The sequence below is a fragment of the Falco punctatus genome (assembly GCF_963210335.1).
Source record: "Falco punctatus genome assembly, chromosome: 6".
In the NCBI taxonomy this organism is placed as follows: domain Eukaryota; kingdom Metazoa; phylum Chordata; class Aves; order Falconiformes; family Falconidae; genus Falco; species Falco punctatus.
In genome coordinates, this window is record NC_137585.1 from 5,900,920 (window position 1) to 5,918,443 (window position 17,524).

Consider the following 17,524-nt stretch of genomic DNA (forward strand, 5'->3'; position numbering starts at 1 on the left):
GCGCAGTGCTGGGGCTTCTTGGGGATTTATTACCAGGGAATCAGTTCTACCTTCCACTTTTCAGCAGAGACTATGGTGACTGGATTTCTGTCATTCAGCCATTTGGAATCTGTTTAACGTCACCGTCAGGTTTCCCTCCGAAATGATTGCCTTCTACAACTTTCCTGCCTTACGAGGTGTAGAAGTCAATCAAGACAGTTTGAGCACTGCTTTGCTCTTTCCCTCTCCTTAGCTGCTTTCAACCCTCATCATCCCTTCTACATCAGATGAAGGGTGCAGTTCCTTTTAGAGCTACTTTCCCTCCTAAAAGCATGCCTGCTAAATGAGTTGAAGCCTTACTTTGAGGACAAAAAGGGGCAGACCTGCACAGTTAAGAGCGCTGGCTAAAGTTCCATTTCTGACTAGATGTGAGCAATGCTAAGGAATCGGACAGGAATCCCCCTCTGAGTGGATAAAGCAAGTTCAAATACGAGACCAGGCTATTAAAATTATTTACCCTCTCCCAAACTGCAGTTAATAGAGTTTTGCCTTGGTAAGGTATGCTGATTCTGGGCATCCCCAGCATCTCACAGAGTAAAAATATCCTTGACTCCATACTGGAAAGCCATATGTCTTACCTGAAAGTTCCAAGTTCATATCTATATATCAAAGAAGCACCTTCTCTTCCAAAAAATGCTGAAGAGTGATCGAGACAACAGATCAAAGCTTGTACTGGGGAAACTGCTGTAAAATTTACTGTTAAACTCAGTCTGAATAAGATTAAGCAACAGCCGAGCCATACCCCTCTGCTGCAGACACACAACTAGCTGCTGGGCTCGGCACTAGCTCTGAGGGCTCAACAGCAAGAAGCAACAGCGAGCAACTGAACATGAGGAGGGCTCTCCTAGAGGGGACAGCAGAGGGGACTCAAGGAGGCAGGATGCGCTTTTCCATCTCAAAGACACAAAGGCTGGAAACCCAGAATTTGGAAGACTACCCTGGGAGTGACAATGTCGACACTTGTTCGGGCCTGGCTTTCTGAGGGAGGTGATCATGGTGGAGCAGTGGCTCAGCCATGATTCAGAAGGAACGCTGCCATCTAGTGCACTTCCGACAGAGCGTTTTCCTACTGTGAAAACAATGGGATTGGGTCTGTGTGTGCAAAGGCTGGAGGCACTGCCAGATAGGAGAAGGCATTGTATTTTTGGTGTTGCATAGAGAAACAGCGTTTTAACTTCCAGGTGATCTCCAAGCATGAAGAAGAGGAGGGGGAATGAACACACATGCACACGCACGCGCACACCCACGCCCTAACACTCCCAGTATGCATGAGTAATCCTCGTAGCTGGAATCTGTGTTTGAGCTACAAAATGGGTTTCCACAAGCTCTCTGGATGCACGCTTGTCCTACACATCGCCTTAGCAATGTCTGATTTCTTACCAGCAGTGGATAACCTGTCAGGACGGGAGCATGCTCACCTACTTGTGTGTCCACTCGCACCCGGACTCTTCCATGCCCACAGACTCTCTGCGTGCCAGCAAGACTGACAGCTGTAAGGAAAACTTGTCTGTGAAACTGAGATGGCACACACTTTTTGGGTTTGTTTTTTGGTTTTTGGTTTTTGGGGTTTTTTTTTAGAGATGGCCTGACGGGCTCCATTCAAGCCAGTAACAGAGCAGAAAATGCCTGCAGCCCAGCCCTCTCCTTGTTCAGGACTAACTGTTTTGTCCTGGCCTGTTAGATTCCCAGGTGCTGCGCAGGGGGGAAAGTGCCTGCGTGTGGCACGGCGTAGCAGCGGTCTGCCCACCGACAGCCATGGAGCTCTGCACTGTGTAGCTGCTGGGGTCAGCGGGGAAGGAGGCTTAGGGCTGGCAGAATAAACCGTCCTCAGGAAGGAGTCACTCAGATTTATGTTCAGACTGATTAAAAAAACCCTCCATTTTCTCAGTCCAAGTCAAAATGGTCCATATGGATACAGTGATGGTGAATTCTACTGGCTCTAGAGGTTTTCGTGATATGCCCTGCTTATCTGACCTGTCAGTGAACAGTTCCTTCTTTCAGGGAAGGATAACCTCACAGGTTTTGGCTTTACAGCCTCTTCCATGCAGGAAGAAGGGATATCTCCCTTTCCATCCTGCCTGTGAAGTAGATGAAAGTCCTTCCAAAGTGGATCATGACCCCTTTGTAAGGTTGTAAGAAGATACAGAAGGAATTGCAAAGTGTTTGTTAGCCTCAAAATGGCTAATTGATTTTGATCCTTGGCAGCAACTTGGAAATTACAGCTGGTTCTCACGTTCATGCCCTGGAGCAGCAAAGCTGTTGCCTGTAGTTAAAAGTGGCCAGTTGTCCCTTTCTAGTGCAAATGTCTTCAGCCAGTGATTACACAGCCATGGAAAAGGGGTCGGGGTGGTGAGCAGTTTGGTGGGCTGACATGAAGACATAAGATCAAAACGGCTACATGAGGGGTGGTGCTGCAGGAGGGGGGACCTGAAAAGTTGTAGATCAAGTAACAGATTGTTCACTTCCCCATTACTCTCGGTGTAACAGTGCTGCAGGGCTGGCTTGCTCCCTCGGCAAGCTCTCCCACACTGGTCATGAGACTGTCTGTCTGACTGGGTCTTCTGATAGAACCACTGCTGTCTGACATCCGTGTAAACTTTCAGACTTTTTATGTCAAGAAATGCACCCAGTTCATTCTGCGCAGGGTGAACCAACCACACGTGCGCATGTCGTGCAGCCTGCCTGCATCCTGGTGAGGCCGATCGCTCCGCTCCTACAGCCGCAGCAGAGGTACGTGCTGACTCGGCAACAAGCAGCTGATGAATTAATCTGATCCCTCCACTAGATGGGATGCAAGCACCATAATTTCTAAGCACTTCTTGTGAAAATATGAAGTTCCAGCACAGCTTGCTCAATATAACTGGTTTCCATACCAGATACTCTAGCCAGGGGCTATGAAAGGCAAAAGTGTTTAGTTCCAGTTCTTCTTCGTCGGAAAGGGCACAAAAAATGAAATGATTCGGTGCCCCAGAGACACGGTAATAGACGATTGGGGCTGACATCACCCAGCAATCAGGCAACATGATGCCCCTGCAACCCTCTAGGTCATATCCTAATGTGAAGAGAAATGAGGGAGCAAGCTGAGGCTGAGACCTGTCACTTCAGCATTGTCGCTAGATGCAGCAAGTGCTGTAGCTGTCCAGAAAAAGGAGACACAAGCTCATTTTTGCAGGCAGTAAGAAACTTAGCATTTTTATAGATCTCTAACCTTACTACTCAGTACAATCTTACTCCATTATTGCTAGTACCGTAATGTTCGCTGTGCCCCTAATTGCACTTCTCATTCATTATCACAGAGTAACGATAGCAGACAGTATATGAGTAATACCTCTACTCCTCTCGATTTTATGCTTTTAATTTTGTGTGTAGATGTTAGGAACATTGTTATTACTACTTTCTCTCTGAGGAAAAAGAGACAGAAAGAAAATAAGTTGCCCAAGAACTCAGCAAGTGTATAGCACGAACAAGCAGTACCTGTGTGTCCTGACTCCCAGCCTCTTGAACAATATTCTGAATTACCAGGGCCCTTCATCACTGTGAACTTCCCAGGAAGCTAGACACAGTCCCTTTAGAAAACCTCTTGGATTTTTATCTTGACAGTGCAGCAGACCAGACATTGTGTTGACTCTAATCTTAAAGGTACATTTTTACTGAAATTAAATGTGGAAATAAACACAACCTTGAGGACACTAGGTTGTCTGTTGTATTTTTATGTTCAGGTTTGTCTAATCTTTTCACTTTCAGTTTGCAGAACACCAAACATCTTTGTTCTGACACCACTCAGACGGGGTTCATGCACTGTCAATCCAAACTGGACAGTTGAGTAGAAGGCAAAATGAGCTTGTGGGATCTGGGAAGGTGTGAGGAATAAGGATTCTAGTATGTGCATGAGTTGATTAGCAGTGAAATGATTATATGCTTTGTAATTTAATGCCTAGCATTATGTTCCAGAGTTAATGTCCCCTGGAGAGGAACTGAACACTTGTAATTCCCCCCAAGCTAAAGCCTCGGAGGCTGCAGAAGCAGTCAGGCAACACTGCATTAGGTATGTTCAGCTAATGCTTTTGGTGCTTCCTTAGTAACCCGAAGGACTTGCAATCTGAAGCACAGTTTCATGGCAAAAGATGAATGCTGTTCCCAAGGAATCGCAGCCTGGGCCCTTCATGTCATATTTACTTTGAGCTAAGGGCCTCTCTTAACTTTGTTCTGGTGCAGCTCTGTTTTGTTTGACCTTAATGGTGCACATTACAACCACTCTGACTGTTGCTCCTTTGAACAACAATAGCACCTGGGTGAATATAAAAACCCTGAAAGCACTGTCACATATCAGATACCGTGGGCAAGGCAAAATCTCCTTTGTTCTACTTCTTGCCCCACAGTGTAAATTCCAATGAAAAACACTGGGGGATGGGGGGACCACAAAAAACTCAAACCATGTTCCTCTCCCTGCATGACAAAGAGATACTAGAGGGTCGGAAGTGTAGATACTACAAGTCTCCTGGATGTCCTCTTGCTGTGCTGGCATTATTCAGTTTTCAGCACCAAACGCACCTGAAAGGGCAACTTCAATGACTAGTATGTGCTTCTGCTATGCCTTGAAGCCACATTTTCTCACACTATTACTTTAGACTATACTTGCTGTTGTCTTCCCACTGTCCTTCCGAGAAGGTTCACAGGTCAACTTTGTGTGATGCAATGCTAGTTATTGCTTCTTGCCATGTGTATGTTTTGCTTTTAGCAGTTGTGGCTCTCATGTTTTACAACATGAACAACAAACGTTTTACAACATGTTTCACGTGTTGGCACAGTTTTAAGGGAACTTTTGACTCCCATTGCAGGCTTCCCCTGGATCAGGCAATAGCCACCTCACCTATGGTGATGGACCAGTTAAGACAGATACTGGCCACCTTGCCTGTTGGTATTGTATTATTTGTCTAGTAGTGGTGTTCAGAAGCTGTATTCCACAATGAGGTCTTCATTTAACAGACAAAAACAAACAGATAGTTCGCACCCACAGAGCTCACCGCCTAGGGTTATGGAAAAATATATCAAGTGGAGGTCAAAGAAAAGTAAAGGGCAATAATGCAACACCAGCCACTCTGCTTTCCATGGGCCTCTTGCCTCAGGGGTAACAGTCAACCTTGCCTGCACAGGACCAGCTGTCTCTTGCTTAATACATACATATACACATGCACACACACGCAGGCTGTGCATAAATTAAACAGTCTTTAGAGTGCTAACAAATAGTGAATGCTAAATTCAGGCCAGATGTGACCCACTCGCTAGACACCAGCAACAAGCTTCGGGCTGGAGTTCCATGTTGTTGGAGGTGGCTTGGAAAGGTGGCTTGATGAGGAAGCTCCAACACTTGAAGTCCAGGGGGCCTCTCTGTGGTCTTGCCTTTCTTCCAGCTTTACGGATGCCCTGGACACAGGCTATCATCCAGCAGTGAGGGTGGCTGTTTTGATGTCCTTGCACTTTGCTTGAACACTTCTTGGAAGAAAGCGGGGGGGGGGGGTGGGGGGGGGGGGGGGGGTGTATGTCCATGATGTGGGTTAGGATGTGTTCTACTTAAATGTTTGAAACACAAAGATATGTAAACTTTTAGAGTCTGACAATCTAAAGGATCCCATTCCTGTGCATCCTATTCTGTTGGCATCCTTTGGGAAGATCCAGGCTTTTCCTGCTAATTTTTGTTCTGAGTCTCATATCCAGTGTAGCAGACAACTGAGGTAATGCAGGGCTGAGCAGCTGGAACTCCTGTGTGGCTTGCAAGATACTTCACAGCAGGCTTCCTGCTCTACCCTGCGCCACGGCTTCAAAATGAACAGCAAACCTGGAGAAAACATAGTGGCCTTGGCGCTCAGAGTGAATGCCTGTGGGAAAAGAGCCATCAGAATGGATTTGTGGATTAGGCCACCTTTTGTGAATACATTCAAAGTTGTCCTTGAAATGATATTTCTTTAATTTCAAAAGAGTGCTGCTTCTGATTTTTTTCCCTTTTGATTAACTAGGAATTGCATCAGCATCCCCATTATTATTACTAAATAAGACTCTGTTTGAGTTTCAGTCCATAAAGTTTGATCAAATGCATTTTACTATTGCTGTCTAAACATTTCATTTAGTTAATGTCTAACTTCAAGTATTTTTAATATTTGTACTTACCGAATTATTCGGAGAGAAGCTACTGATCATAGGCCAAATGCTGATGTCATTTACACCAACAATTAGCCCAACATTGCCCAACTCATCAGGTGCTGCCAGGGTTTGAGGCTCTGGTGTCCTCCACAGCTCCTCCCAACAGATGGCAGCCTCTTGACTTCTCTCTTTCCCTCGGATTTTAGGCAAAAGGCAGCAGGGAAAACACCCTTATTGTAGTTTTGCCTTGAACACGAAAGACTTTTGTCCTTGATTTAACCTTTGCTAGTCAGACTAATGGTGGTAGGGGAAAGAAGCCAGTCCCTGAAGCCCTGAATACACGAAATAACAGGGATGATTTCACAGTCAATACGTCATGAAATAGCTGTCAGAAAAGTCTGAGTCAAATGTAATGTGAAATGTTCACAGAAAAAGGAAGCAAGCCCAACCGAACTCCTCCGCTATGGCATGTTTTGGGGCACAGCTGCCTCTTGCAAACACTTTTTAGAGGCTCAAAAAAGCTCTGTGACTGGCTAAAAATAAGCCTTGGCACCTTTCATGCAGACTTTGCAAAGCCCTGTAACAGATAGGAATTGAGGCTCGACAGTCCTTGCAAGGTAAGATCTAAAAGGCTTTTATAGACAGGGGAAAGTGAGGCACCAAAGGTGGTCTACACACAATTTAGTACTAGGTATAAGTATTTTGGTGAGGGATGGGATCTTTTAATCTTTTTGTTATAACAGTACACTCCCTACTGTGCCAGCAGTTACAACGTACCTTTGTACCACTACAGTGGTAAGATTTGCCCAACATGAACATATTATTCCGATAAAAGTATATGAACACCAATATAGTTGTGTTAATACTAGAGTCTGTATAGCTTTATTGAACTGCCACAACTAAAGCAGTACAACCTTGACATACAGATAAGGACTAAGTATCTTATCCAACTATATGGAGCAAGTAAATGACTGATCCGGCAATAGTTCACAGCAGTCTTCCTTCCCAAGCTGCTTTCTGGATTGCCCAAAACTATTCTGTTCACACTTCTTCTCGCTAAAGGGTAACACAAAGCATCATTGTTTGTTCAAAATGTCATGATTTAAAAAAAGATGCCACACTCTTATTTATAAAACCAAGTGAAACAAAACATTCAAAAGTGTTTTGTCTCTTCTCTCTCTTCCCTCCAGTGATACCTGGTATTTTCATGGATGCTTCTGAAGGAGTGAGTTTTAGCAGTGCTTTAGTCGGGCCTGACAAGGTACGGCTATTTCTGTGGAATGACTTGAGAGAGTTCGGATTTTTTTAGATATATCTACCAATGTTCATCCCAAGTGGATGCTTTAAATAAATAAATCAATCAAAATCCACCCCCCAAACAAACAAAAAAAAAAACCCCAAAATTTATACGGAGACCAGCATATCCAACTGTCAAGTGGATAGTATGACAGTGGTTTAACAGTGTACATCTAACTACTTGTAGTGTGTAAAGTACTAGAAATGGCTCTGTCCCTGAGGGATTTTGTGAAGCCTTGGATCTTGGGTTTCCTCCCCACGTAGGTGTGGGACTCAGCTCACTGAGCCCTGCACTGGAGACAGCCCTAGTAAGAGGCCAACAAGGAGGACTGTGGTCCGTGAAGGGTCTAGTGAGGGGCTGGGGAAAAGGCCTTGGTGGAGCAGAGCACACAACACTGTCCAACGGTGCAATGGGATGTGCAGCGATGCTAAAGGAAAAGGCAATGGGCCTCTGTAGGGGAAGCGGTAGGGTGAGCCCACAGTTCTACCTCATGTGAAGATGATGTTTTAGTCCTGTTCTTTGCTTAAGGTGTTTTATTTCTATGGCTCTGCATCCCTATCTGGGCTACCACATACCTGTTGTAGCGGTTCAGATAATGCACGTTCCTGTTATCCTCTTCCAATCAGCCTTTGCAAGTTGCCTTCCCCGCAGACTACACCGAAATTTGTCTTCCTTGCTCCCCACGGAAGAGCTTTGTGGGCAAGGTGGGCTAGCCATGGAGTTGGCCTCTTCAAGGAGCATGACAGAGCAAGCCTGGCGATGCAAGGGTCACTACAGGCAGCTAGGGCACAGACTGATCTACAGCCAAGCCAGACTGAAAAATTTCAGGATCGTCATCAAGCCCAAATTAAATATTTCTGAAGTTCAGAATATTTTTTCTTTTAAAACTTCCTTTTCTGTGAAAAACTCTGCTAATTCAGTATTTCGGGACAAAAATTAATTTTGAATTATCTGGATTTCCCTTGGGAGGGAAATTCTGCTTTTCAATGAGCTGGAAGTGATGTATCTTAAAATTCCCAGGCAACAATCTTATATTGGTATTTTTAATTCTGAGGACCATTCCCATGAGTTTCTAGTATTTTTAAAGTAGGTCAAATTTTGAACACAAAAAAACCTTAAGAGTTATGCCCCTTTCATCTTTTCTTAGGAGCAATAAGCCTTTTTGGTATTATTGCTGGCTTAAATATTAAACAGGAAGCAAATTACATTTCCAGTCATTAAAGTACAATAGAACAGCTCTATTGTCTGAATCAGTGCAATATTAGGTCAGATTGTCACAAAATGCTCAGAAATGAAGTCTTATTGAAAGAATGCAATAAATTAAGACTTTTTATGCTTTCACTATGAGCTCTGCCTGATGAGAGATTACTTCTTCATTCCCGCCAATTAAAGTGGGAAATTCAGGCCCCAAAACTTGAATTCAGTAAGCAACTATATGGAATTTGATATTCCCATGCATAAAGTGACTACAAAAATGCAACACATTGAAATGCCGTTTAGAAGATTCCAAGCTTACCGGTCCTACTGTGTGACCAGACACCTAATTTTTAAGATCCTAGGTGACTCTCCAAATAGAGGCATTTGCTTGCAACGCCATCAGCTTGGAAGGAATTGTACTGTAGAGCGGTTTAGCTCAAGCAGCACAGAGGTGTGGAGTTAACTGTAACGCTCCTCTAGTCAAACCCCTGCTCATAGCAATGTAATGCTGGGACGGATCTGAAAGATCTTGCAGGGACGAGCGTAGACAACACTTGACAGTACCAGACACCCCGTGCCTGGTAGCCTCCCAGCAGTGGCGTCCTGACTATATCTGATTTGACCTTAAGCCTGACGACAAAACAAAGCAGAAGCTGGAAACTGCTGCTGCTTAGAGAAGCAATATGCTACCATTGAGCTGCCCGGTGGTATCCCATCTTCAGGAAAAGCAGGAGGTGCTGGCTGTTGCTGAAAGGCATGGGGAGTTTTGGGTTGTCTCCCACAGATGCTTTGTTTCCAGTGTCGCACTCCCCAGCCTGTCCCAGCAAGGCAGTGTGCTGCTCAAGGTCTTCCTGCTTCGCTGCCTTGGGCAACTGTCCAGAGGGCAGTTGGCCCCACACTGTTGTGCTTTTAAAAGCATTGAGTATCGGGGATTCTATAGCCTCCAAGGACTCTCTTACTGTGCTGAACCCACAAAAGGTTTTCCCAATATCTGAACCAAAACGCTGCTGTTACCTTTTGTCTTGGCCCAGTGGATGTGGAGAACAATTTATCTTCTTCCACAGTAATTCTACTTAATGCAAGCATTTTGTACTGTTCCCCTCTTTCTTCCCTTTTCTGGACTAAACGAATCTAATTCCTTTTCTCTTTTTTTTTTGTATGCCATGTTTTCTAAGACTCTTATGATTGCCACTTCAAAGTTTTTAGTCTCCGATCTTCAGAACCTCTTCTAAATGCAGTGTCCGAAACCACAGTATTCCAGCTGAGGCCTCCTTGGCACTGGGTATACAAGAACTATTTTTCCCTGAGCTTACTTTACGTACAAGTCTCCTGGTTGTATGCCCTAGAATGAGATCTGCCCTTTTCACCTTCGCTTTGTATTTCGCTTGTGATCTAGCCTGACCTCTTGCTTCCTCTTCTGTAGCCTTTCTGCATCCTCAGTCATTCCTCTTTCAGGAGGAAGTTCCTTAACTGTTTCTATAGTTGATTTCTGTTTCTATAACATGCTTAGCAATTCTATTAAATACCAGGTTGTTGGCTGGATCACTTCATCAACGCTATCAGTTCACATTCTAATAGCATCCTCTGAGAGGTTTGTAACATTTTTGAGCATGATTTCTAGCCAAAAATTTTAAAAGTGTGCTCTCTGTCCCACAATAATTAATGATGACATTAAAAAAGAAGCAGATCCACATCATTGCCGGATGGAAATACTCTTCCCTGTTGTGTCAGGAAATCACCAGTAACTTGCTGGGCATCTCTGATAAAGCTGCAATTCCCACCAGAAATGCCACCCCATGATCTGGATGGACAACAAATGCTGTTCAAGGAGGTGAACCTCTTCCTCTGCATCTTTTTAAAATCCCCTGTCCTTCTGCACTATGCTTTTTAATTATGCATCCATAAATTCATTGCCACCTCCACCTGTTGTTACCTCAAGTTACTAGCTGGGAGGAATCTGCTCTCTAATGGTCACATAATTTCTCATTTAGTGGAATAACGCAGCTAGAGGAGCCTCAGCTCATTCTCAATACTTAGTTACAGACTGTGAAAGATTTATGTATATGAAGCGTGCTCAGTTTTACTGTCATGCGCCATTGTTTTGACAGGCCAGATGAAGTTCCAGGTATGACATTATCAAACAGAATATGCCCTAGAGAAATTATTTTTCTGAGTGTTTTACTTCACACTCCGTCTCAGCTTAAAAATGCAGAACAGGCCACAAGGAAATGAAAAGAAAATTAAAGCTTTGATTCAGCAAAGAACCTCAGCATACGCTTGCATTTAAGCAGCTACGCAGCCAGATTACGCCAGTGCTTAAAATCCAAGTGCATCGCTATAATACTGAGCTGAGACTGATGGGGTGCCTTACCTTCTTTTACTACCTGTTGTAATTTGCTTACTAATTACTCCCCTTACATTGAAAACCAAAACCAAAAATCCCTCCAAAACCAAAAATACCATATACCGTAATAAATAAGGGGTATGTTCTAACTGGGGCAACAGAGGTACAGGGGGTGGGGGGGTGGGGTGTATCCCACATGACAGGAATACAAATATAAAGTTGTTCAGGGAGGATAATAAGGGGAGGAAGAGAGATGGCCTTGTTTATTACATACCAGTTCTGAAACTGAATGAGCTAAGGGAGTGAGAGCTGCTACAAGCCCCTGGGAACGATGAAAGAAGCTGGGCACTCTCCTGGTAAGGATCTGCTACAATACCCAATTGACGAGATCGAGTTGCTTTCTGTGAATAGCTAACTGAATCACCCAAGCTGACGGCAATGGGAGACCTGGTTGTTCAGGAAGGACCCCAACAAGGGATGTTTCCTGGAGAACACTGGTGACGAACTTCGACACGGAAGACGGAGAAACCAACTGGAACGGGAGCTCTTCCTCACGTTGGTTCCAACAGACAGATATAAATACTCGTGATATCAATGTGGGAGGCAACTTGGGTTAGGGTGGTAAGTATAGATTGGATGATCCATGCAAAGGAAAGGACAGAGAATGGCAAACATGACCGACAGCTGGGATGAGGGAATTGGAGAGTTGGGATGTTGCATCACAGAGGAGCAGTGCGTCAGAGAAAAAGGAATCAGGAAACTCAGCATTCTTCAAAGGAATGATAGCCACCAAATCTAAACTAACCTATTGTACAGGAAGGAAAAGGAAGTATAGTAAGAGACGAATGTGGATAAAGCACGAGTTTTATTTGACCTGAAACAAAAAGGAAGTAGGCAGAAAGAGGAAGGTAGGTCAGATGAACAGCATTCTGGTAGAACACAGAAGCATGCAGGATTAGTCGGAAACACCGGCAAAAGAAAAAAGCAGAAGAGCTGTTAAGGATGGTGAAAACTTTATAAATATATTCGTGGTAAAGAAAATTTAAGGTCTTGGCCTTCTCTTTGATGGGAAGGGATAGAGGCCATTGCAGCCAGCTGCCCTCAGGTGCCTTTCCGGAGGACCCAGCGCTGCCAACCCACCTGGGGACCCTCAGGAGACACCTGGGGACCCTCAGGAGACTCCTCGTGGTGCTGGCAGCAGCGCTGGCCACGGCAGCTCGCTTCGGACCTGGTGGCAAAGCCAACCCGTCCAAATGGTGCCTTCACTGTAAGAACAGCTGTCACTGCCACCTGAGGGGGTTTAAAAACACGGGGGCTCCGCAGGGCCCGGTGCCGAGGTGAGAAGTCCCTGCTCCCGGGCAGAGACCGCCGGCAAAGTGGTTTCACCCGGCCTCCCGGGCTGAGAGGCCAGGATTCACCTCGAGAAGGCAACGCAGCGGGTGCCGCCGGCGTTACGCCCCAGGGCAATGCGGGAAGGGCCGCGGCGGAGGGCCGCAGGCCGCCTCGGGCACAGGCACGGCGCGGAGAGCGCGATCACCCCCCCCGGCGCCTGCGTGCCCCCCGCCCCGGCGTGAGGAAGGAAACGGTTCCGTGTCCCTTCCTCCCACACCCGGCAGGGCCGGGGCCGGGGCAGCAAGCAGTGCCCCGCCCGCCCCACACCGACCCAGGCCCGGCCGAGCGGGCGCTACCGGCCTCCCCGCCGCCCTCCGCGGGAGCCCCCGCCCCGCCCCGCCCGGGCAGGGATCCCCCGGGCACCGGGCGGGGGCGGAGGGCAGCGCCCCATTGGCCGGCGGCGCGTCAAGCGCGGCTCGTCTGCCGGGCTGCCGTTGGCCCAGGCGGCTGATGGCCCCGGCCCGCTCCTTCCTTCCCATTGGTCGCCTGGGCCCAGCGCGCCCCGCCTTGCCCCCGCCCCTCTGGGGTCATTTAAGTTTATGGAGAAAATAAATAAATAAAGCGGGAAATAGAAATGCGTAGAAGACCGGGGGGTAGGGGGGGGGGGTAGGGAAACGGCGCGCAACCTAACGTGTTTGCTTGAGGGCGGAGGCGCTCGCGGAAGCCAATAGGCACTCAGCTGCCGAGATGTGTGACACCTCCGTAGAGCCAATCAGAGGTCTAGCTCGGCGAAGGCGGGCCGCCATCGTTCTAAACTGCGGCCAATGAGAGTCGCTATCTGTTTGACCGACATTTGCTCCTTCCAATAGAAAGGGCGCGTAGCGGGTCGGGGAGCGCGGCTTCGCCTATACACAATTAGCGATAAGTGGCGAGAAGCGGGGCGTGCCCAGGCAGCGGCGAGGGCGAGGCCCGCCCGGGAGTGGCGGGGCTGTGAGCCAATGGGGACAGCCCGGCGGGGAGCGGGGGGGGCCGGGGGCCAATGAGGGGGCCGCCGAGGCAGCGGCGGCTGCCTGTGAAAGTGCCGAGCTGCTGCGCGAAGGGAAGGGAGAAGATGAGAGAGGTACCGCGTTTCCGGGGTCAGCGGGGGGTTAGGGGCGGGGCCGCCGGCCGTTCCGCCTACCGGGAGGCGGGCCGGCCGGTCTGCGCCGTGAGGCGGGCTGGTGGCGGGCGGCGGAGGGGTTGGGGGGGGGGAGGGCGAGCCGTGCTTCTCGGGGCGCGGCGGTTTGCCCGGCGCGAGGGCGAGCCGTTAGGTCCCAACCGCCGCCCTGAGGCGCTGGGCGCGCGCCGCCTCTCCTCACGCGTCCCGCGGCGGCCGGGCGGGGAGGCAGAGCCCGTACCCACCGCCCCGCTCTCTCCCGTGGCATTTCCCTGTCCCGCAAAAGTTCCCCGAATCGGCGGGGCCGCCCCACGTAGCCGCAGCGCCGGTCCCTTCGGGGCGCGCGCGGCCGGCGGGAGAGTTGGCACCAGCGCGCCCCCCTCCCCCGCTCCTCCTCCTCTTCCCCCCGCTGGCCGGGCCGCCGGGAAAAGTTGCCAGCGCCCTTTTGTGAGCGGCGCGACGGCCGGGCCGGGGCCGGGGGGCAGCCGCGGGGGGGGGGGAGCGGTGCGCAAGGTGCCTGGGGCCGCCGGTGCCGCGGCGGGGGGGAGCCGGACTGGGGGGGGGGGTCGATCGTCCTCCGACACCGATGAGCTCCGCTGGTTTTTGGTGCCGGCCCTTGGGGCTCATGGAGCGAATATGCGCGCTGGTCCTCGCCGAGGTTGGCGGCGCGTTTGTACCTGAGCGATCTGTCGGGATAGTTTATATCGCGGGTCCAGGGGTGGCTTTCAGAGTGGCCAGTCGCTTGGCTTTCCGCTGCCAGGCGGCTGTTCGTGCCAAGATGGCAGGGTCTCGTACCCAGGCTTCTTTAGCCCTGTCAACGGGGAGTGCGCTCGCATTTATAAATCGGAGTACAGAGGTAAAATGAATTTCCTAGCCGCTGCAGCGAGAGAACTGGAAAATGGGCTGCCTTACTGCCAGCTGTCCAGACTCTGCTTTCTTTTGCAGCCGAGGAAATCTTTTATTTTTCAGCTTAAATGCCGTCTTGTCGGTCCTGAATGTCAAACGAGAAATTGTAAGAAATTTGTAAGAGTCGTGGCTTAGTGAAATGAACTCATAAGCAAAGCCTGAAGCAAGGTTCTCACACCAAAGTAATTAATTTAGGAGAAAAAAGTATCTCTATAAAACCTGTGGTTATTTACAACTGTGTAACTGTCCTGAAATCCAAATAGCTTTTTGGGTTTTTCTCATTGTCTGGGATGGACTCTGACATAGAAATTGTGTCTTTGAAATTATGGGGCTAGTGTTACAGAATTGCAGAATCATTTAACATCTGTGAATCTTACTGTGCTTTGTAAGAAAGGCTAACTCAAGACAAAAATTACGATAGGAAAGTAGTGTCATACTTCTCTTGCACACACAAAAAAACAAAAACCAAGCAAACCACCCCTCAGAGCCCATAGCTCTTTTAGCAGCTAGTCTGTCTTCAAGTAGATGCTATGAGTATACGCTATTAGGGCTGATTGGGAGGATCCTTCCCACCCCAGTGGAAAATGTGGTATTTGTGAAGTTGCAGTTTTCTGCAGGGAAGTTCCAGTTTTACTGGAAAAAAAGTTTTAAGATTTTTCTGACCAGAAAAATAAAGTGATGGTTTATGGCTACCTGCCTTGAAGACTTCTGTCAATTCCACATTCTGCTTTACAGGGAGAAAGCACAATTATAAAAATCTTCCCCTGAGAGAGAACCACCTTCTCCCCCCCCCCCCCCCTTTTTCTTTTTGTTTTTTAGTTTTTTCCTCTCCCCCCCCCCCCCCCTTTAAAGGAATTGCTTGGAATTTTTATTCCACAAAGGATGAGAGCTTTGTTTCTTACCCTGAAACATAACTGAACATTTTTTCATCAGACGAAAATTCCAGTATTTGGCTAGCCCAAATCAAAACTTCTGGAAACTTGGGGCCAGATCTTTGGCTTGTACAAACTGGCTAGTTCCATTGTGTTTAGTCCACAGAGGATTTGGCCCTAGTTAATTAATGGTTCACCTGAGGTCATGCAGTGAGTTGATTTTTAAAGCTGGAGACTGAATTCAGAGCTGTTATTTTTCAATCCTGTCATATATCTTGAAGTTTACTGCACAACATTGTATTTTTCTTAGACAGGCTGGATTAGTAAGAGCCAGAATCCATGAGGCTCTGATTGCAACTTCTCTTAAAAATCATGTTCTGAAAAATCTATTCAATTGTGATCTTACTAGAAAAGAGAGTAAATATGTTGTAATTAGTGCATAGGTGACACTGACTACCGAGGGAGAGAGAGGCCTGAAAAACTGCTTTTGTTATTTAAACCTTTCTTTCAAAGTACAAAAGCATTTGATTGGCACTTCACTGATTTAATAGTCCATTTGTAATGCAGGAAGAACATTACAGAAGATTTTAGCATTATTTTAAATCTCATCATTTAACCTGTAGGTGGTTTTTTTTGTTGTGTTTTTTTTTTAAATCCTCATTCCTAGCAGAAGAAAACTTTCTGATAGCATGTAGAATCAGGGACTTGTCAGTTGTTAAAGATATGGATGCCTTGTGTCTTCCAAAATTAAATGGTTTGTAAGTCTTAAAGCCTAGCATGTTTGTTGTGTTAGCACAGAAAAACCCCAAACAAAAACAACAAACAAAACCAAAAATTCTCCTGGCCGAGGATTTCATGGTTGCTGTTACTACGTTGTAATGTTTGGAATGGAATCCTAAGCCCCCTGCTTTAAAATCAGGGTTGCTAACGTTCAGACTGAAGAGGAGAGCAGTTCAGATCCTGCATGGTAGCGATGCCAGATGTATAAGATACCAGCTAGCTCATTCAGTAGTCTGAATTTACAGAGGTTGTCTTTCACCTGTACTTGCAGAAAGATGCATTGTGACAGTTGAAATTTTTTCCATTTTACACACGGGGAAGAGCATGAAATCCAAACAGACCAGCATGCACACACCCTCTTGCCCACCCCCGTTCTGATATTCAGGGGAAAATAAAATTTCATTAAGTTTATGAGGGCTCATTTTTGCCTTCCAAGTATTTGGGGAGTGACTTCATTGGTAAAATAATATATGCTAGAAAGACCCTGAATTAAACAGCGCTGAAATGACTTCCCAATGTCAAAGAGCAGTCAGTGACAGAGTTGAAGAGACCTTCTGCCTCCCAGGCCACAGCTGCACCTATTGGCTTCATTGTCCCATCCCTCCTACGCACAGGCATGCCTGGCATTGTTTTGGAAATACAGCAGAAACTTGGTAATTCAAACTGATGACTCGGAGAACCACTTGTGGAATTAATTTATTGGGTAAATTAGTGACTAGATATGCAGGCAGATTAAAAAAAAAAAAAAAAGATGCTGTGTCATACTGTGTGATTTGTTCTGTTACCTCAAACAGTGTGGTTTGTCACTGCTCTAACTGAGTATCCTGGAAAATATTTTGTTTGAAATTTTAAAGGTAAAGTCTTAAAAAAATCTCAGCGTGGTTCTATCCTTGTTATTTAAATCTGTGAGGGGAATCGGGTTTTCAGCTCTTCAATGAGGAGTTATAATTTGGGATTAGAAATTAATCCATGGCACCTATTTTATGGCACAGGATTTATAGCAAGACTCAGAGGTTAAACCATAGCTCTAGTATACTGATCTGTGCTGTAGGCTTATTTGATTTCAGCAGGACTGCCAGCCTAAAGACAAATAGGATTTGATCCTTGCTGGGTAACCTTGGTCAAATTCCAGGTGTCCCTTAAGACTTACTGTTTCCATCTTGGTATTAGAAAAGAAATGGGTTCTTTTTATTTATTTTTCACAGGGCCTCAGTATTGTTCAGTATAGTTTGTCATGTGAGGCTGTAAATCCCTTCAAGCGAGGTGGGATTTTAGATTTGCAAACTGTTCCCAAATGATCGCATGTGTATCATGAAGGAAAAGGCTGTCCTCTGGCCAAGTATGGGCAGAACTTACCAAGTTTAGCTCATTAAGATTCCAGAGTGACTGCAGATATTAATGTAGAAGACGCTATGGGGGAAAATAATTATTTTTAATTTGTTCAAAGTAACAAATTAATGTTA

General features: G+C 46.7%; 1 protein-coding gene and 1 long non-coding RNA gene across 2 annotated transcripts in view; one reads left to right on the forward strand and one right to left on the reverse strand.

Annotated features, from left to right (window-relative positions):
- Window positions 1–1,604: 1,604 nt before the first annotated feature.
- Window positions 1,605–11,366, reverse strand: LOC308066433. Its single transcript, XR_013929152.1, has 2 exons — window positions 11,290–11,366; window positions 1,605–6,509 (listed from the first exon to the last, which is right to left on the reverse strand). It is a non-coding gene; the product is annotated as an uncharacterized lncRNA (long non-coding RNA).
- A 2,060-nt stretch (window positions 11,367–13,426) lies between these two features.
- ZBTB20 (zinc finger and BTB domain containing 20) overlaps window positions 13,427–17,524 on the forward strand; it is a 518,279-nt gene continuing 514,181 nt past the window's right edge. The window contains exon 1 of the mRNA XM_080393607.1: window positions 13,427–13,467. The gene's annotated coding sequence lies outside the window, so the exon portion shown is untranslated. The remainder of the gene's footprint in view (window positions 13,468–17,524) is intronic.